Raw genomic sequence first — 5,105 nt, forward strand, 5'->3', positions numbered from 1 at the left:
TCTAAGTCAGGGGTCCTCAAACTACGGCCCGCGGGCCACATGCAAATACAAATATTGTATTTGTTCCCGTTTTGTTTTTTTACTTCAAAATAAGATATGTGCAGTGTGCATAGGAATTTGTTCATAGTTTTTTTTTAAAACTATAGTCCGCCTTCCAACGGTCTGAGGGACAGTGAACTGGCCCCCTGTTTAAAAAGTTTGAGGACCCCTGGCCTAGTGCCTGGAACTTCATTAGTGATTAATACATGTTTTTGAACAAAAGAAAAAAGTGATTAGTTTACTTTGATGGTGTACATTATAGACACTGCCAGGGTCATAATTTTTTTCAAGTAATTTATATAAAAGGCTGTTACAATTCACAAATTTTACTTTAAGAGCATTGAAGATCATTGTAAATCTTAAAATAATGAACATATTCTATAGAAATTGCTGACTAACCTAGAAAATAAGCCATGTTATTTTTTCTCTGTAAGCTATTCCTTTCTAGCCATGGCATTATGCTAAAGAGTGTAAAACCAGAAGGCTGGGAGGAAATTTGAGTGGTTATATAATATACTGCCTTATCATTAAACAGCTTGAAACCTAAACCAGATTAGACACAACTCTCTTCTCAAACGCTGCCTAAAAAGACAATTCTACAGCTTAACTTGGTACTACATTCTGTGATTTTATGTCACTGAAAAAATGTTTCTGAATACATAATCTAGATTTTTCCAATTTAGAGTTTAAGCACTGTAGGTTAGGCCAAATATTCTAAAGTAGTGTAGAAATTCTTTAGTGCCTTTGTATTAGTTAAGGCTAGCTCATGCTCATTCAACAACAGCTCCTAGGTTTCAGTGGGTTAAAACCACTAAGGTTTATTTCTTACCCAGAGTATATGCCCATCATGGGGCAACTTCTGGATCTTTGTACTGCTTTGTCTGGAACCCAGGCTAAGGAACATCCACCATCTGGAACATTGCCATGGCAAAGGGTAAAGAAAGGTAGTGGCAAAGCATGCACTAGCTCTTAAAAACTTCCACATACAAGTAACACATGTCGCTTCCTTTGTTTCGTTGGCCAAAGCAAGTCATATGGCCACACCTAACTTCAAGTACACAGGACTACCATAGCTTCTCATAACATTTTCTCTAGGCTAGCATGAAATGAATTTAGAACAAAATATATTTTTATCTGACCAGGCACAATGCCTAATTTTAAGAATAAATATTTTTCTAGCATATTTTATTTTATTTTTTTGGTCTTGAATATTCTAAGTCAGGGGTCCTCAAACTACGGCCCGCGGGCCACATGCAAATACAAATATTGTATTTGTTCCCGTTTTGTTTTTTTACTTCAAAATAAGATATGTGCAGTGTGCATAGGAATTTGTTCATAGTTTTTTTTAAAACTATAGTCCGGCCCTCCAACGGTCTGAGGGACAGTGAACTGCCCCCCTGATTAAAAAGTTCGAGGACCCCTGTTCTAAGTCATTGAAAAATATAGAGTAATAAAATTTCAGTTTTTCTATTTTCTCAACTTTAGAATCAAATTCTCCATTTCAAGCATCCATGAGTATAGGTCCCCAGTAGATCCATCATTATTCAGAACTATGCCACCACCATGATTTCAAACAATGATCTTCCCATTAACTATAATATTCTGTTATTTATTCATCAAGTACATATTGAGTGCCCAACACTAGGGATACAATAGTAACAAAGTAGACAGCCTTCATGGAGATGTTGTTTTGATGTTCTAGAGTTTCACTATAAAGTATCTAAATGTAGATCTCTTTTTATTTGTTCTGTTGGGATGCATTGGACTTACTAAATTTGTGGATTCATGTGTTTCTATCATTTCTCAGTCATTATCTCTTCAAAATGGACTCTGCCTTATTCCCTCTCTCTCTTAGAACTTATTAGAATTTGTTAAAACTTTTCACACTGTCTTCCAGCTCTCTAAATCTCTATTTTATGTATTCTATCTTGTGTTCTCCTGGCTTCATTCTAATAATTTTTTTCAGATCTATTTTAAAGTTTACTAGTTATCTCTTTAGCTTCTGTCAAATATGCTATTAATGTATTTGTAGTTTATCATTTCAATTATTATTCTTTTTACCTACACATTTTATTTGGTTCTATAAGCTTGTCTTAATTATTCTTTATATTATTTTGTTCCTTGCTCATATTTTTGAACTTGTATATTAGTTCTTCACATATAGTATATGTATACTCATTATTTTATATTCTGTCTGTTAGTTTCAATATCTGAAATATTAGAAAGTCTGCTGATACTTAGTGTTGGTGCCTTGTTTTCTTTATGATCAGTGATATTTGCATGTGAATCACTTATTTTTCTTTGATTTGTATATATGCTTGCATTAACAGTCCAAGACCACTTGGCTTAAGATTTTTTTCACCCTCTAAATTAGCAAAACTTATGAAAATAAGTTATTTGTAGTTTTATGCAGTAGTTTTCTCCTATATACAGAATTGTGATACACACATCTTTTAATTCTGTAAATAATGTTATCAAAATAATTTTAATCTTTGTAATCTCAGAAACATTTACTTTAAAATACATTCTAAATATCAAAACTACAAGAATGAGCATGTTTCCTACATATAGGTTTATATAGATTTTTTATAGCTGTATCTAAAGAAGAAAAAGAAAATCATATATTCTTGGTTAAGAATAAAGTTATCCAAGTATTCAAAAATGAAATAATATTTTATTTTACTTGGGAGAGAAAGAAGAGAAAGAGCTCTTTAGGACTGACTAAAGTGAATGTGGGGGCTGACAAGTTGGAAATCTATAGGGCAAGTCAGTAGACTGTAGACTCAGGTAAGAGTTGATGTTGCAATCTTGAATCCTAATTCCACAGGGTAACTTACTGAAAACTGAGGAAGAGTTTCTATGTTGTAGTCTTAAGGATAATTTCTTCTTTTTCAGGACATTTCAGTCTTTGCTCTTAAAACCCTCAACTGATTGGATGAGGCCCACCAATAGTATGAAGAGCAATCTGCTTTATTCAGAGTCTACTGATTTAAATGTTACTAACATATAAAAAGTATTTTTCACAGTACCTGTTGCTTGACCAAACAACTTGGCATCAGAGCCTAGCCAAGTTGACACATAAAGTTTATAATCACAGATGGCCAGCATCTTGCAAGTTGTTTGACACTATGTGGGTTTTCCCATACTCTAGAAAGTGCACCAATAGGTCTTCTTGACTGATTCTGTTTACTAGCTTGTTCTTCAAACTGAAACTTTCTCACCTTTCTTTCTTTTTTCCTTCCAATATTTGCATGCAGTTTTTCCTAAAAGGCGGAATCCTTCTGGGATGGGTAGGTGTATCCAATGGTGAAGGGTCTCTGTGCTATGCCTACCATGCTGGCTCATAAAATCATGAGCATGGAAAGGGTCATGCCACCCAGATTGGCTTCCTTTGAGTCTAGCATGCAATCACTTAAAGATATTGGAGTCCACAGAATCATGGCAGAACAGGCCAGGAAACTCAAGTTCCTAAGAACCTACCACTTTGCATCTATCTTCTCCTTAGAATGCACTCTCCATATTTTTTCTGTGGAGGCTGCAGATAATAATGTGGACTTAAGTCTTGAGAAATAAGTTGAGCAGAAACAAAATCATGCTGAACTACTTACTAGTAGGTTCCTCTCAGCAAATCGAGACATCCAACCTCATGCTCATGATCCCAGAATGCAACATCTGTGGTCCTGATTCTTGGACTTCTTGAATTGGCCAGGTAACTCTTAGATAATAAAATTTTCAGATGAATCTGCCATGTGGCATAGGCTGAGAAGTCTGCCATTTTGGGACTACTCTGTAAGTTATCTCAATTGTTCATCTTAAATTATTGTTTCTAATGCTTTCTAAAGATGGAGAAGAGAAAAAGAAATGGTATTTAGTTTACATTTTTAAAAGAAGAGGAACTACAACTATGTTTACCTTATTCAACCTCCTTTTTTGGATGATTCTATGATGGTGCTTAAACAGACAATATGTGGATATTTGCCAGGTGAGTGAATTCTTGACAAAATAAGGCTGTAGGTAATTAGACAACTGAGCTCATGATTGGAAAAGTGATGTCATCAAATAAGAAGATACACCAAAAAATATAACTTTAAAGCTATGTAAAATATATTGTCAGTCAACTTCACTTTCAAAGCATTCATGTGACCACTCCTTAAAATATCTCATTATTTTTACTATTGCATTGCTAAATATAATACACTAGTGACCCAGTGTGCGAAATCACGCGAGACCCAGACCTGTGGGAAATTGCTTGAGACCCGGGACCCCAGACCCTGCTGCGCCGCAGGACTTCCCTGAGTCCCGCCAGTGATGTGGGACTCCCCTGAGTCCTGCTGCACCATGAGACCCAGAGTCAAGTCCCCACCCACCCGCGCACGCCTCGCCGTACACGCAGCCTCCTGGTGACAGGTCTTTGGTCATTACGGCGTTAGGGCCACTGGGTTTTATATAGTATTAGGTATACCAGGTTAATAATAGCAGATTTTTTAGTCAAAGAAAACATGATCATTTCAAGAGAAACATCAAAAGTGCTTTATTCAAAGTAATGTCCATTGCTAGCTACATATTTCCCCATCTTTCAGGTAATTTGTGGATACTGTCCCAATAGAACTTTTCTTGTTTTGAGGCAAACCATTCAGAGACACAATTTTCCACTTCTTCGTATGTTTTGAAGTGCTGCTCAGAAAGTGCGTGTGCCATCAATCAGAACAAATAGTAATCTGAAGGAGCAAGGTCTGGTGAATACAACAGGTGGGTTAATACTTCCCAGGCAAGATCTTTTAACGTGTCTTTAACTAGTTTTGAAGTGTGTGATGGTACCTCATCATGAAGCAAAATTACTTTGCTGTGTCTTCTGGAATGTTCTGGTCATTTCATGATCAAAGCATGGTTCAAATTGATTATTTGTTTTCAGTAGCGATCAGTATTAATGGTTTCACCCGATTTTAGAAGCTCATAATACACTACACCTTCCTGATCCCACCAAACGCAGATCCTGATCCCACCAAACGCAGAGCATTGTCTTCTTTCCCAAGCGATGTGGCCTTGCAGTTGATGTTGATGGTTGA

The sequence above is a fragment of the Myotis brandtii genome, unplaced genomic scaffold (assembly GCF_000412655.1).
Source record: "Myotis brandtii unplaced genomic scaffold, ASM41265v1 scaffold5, whole genome shotgun sequence".
In the NCBI taxonomy this organism is placed as follows: domain Eukaryota; kingdom Metazoa; phylum Chordata; class Mammalia; order Chiroptera; family Vespertilionidae; genus Myotis; species Myotis brandtii.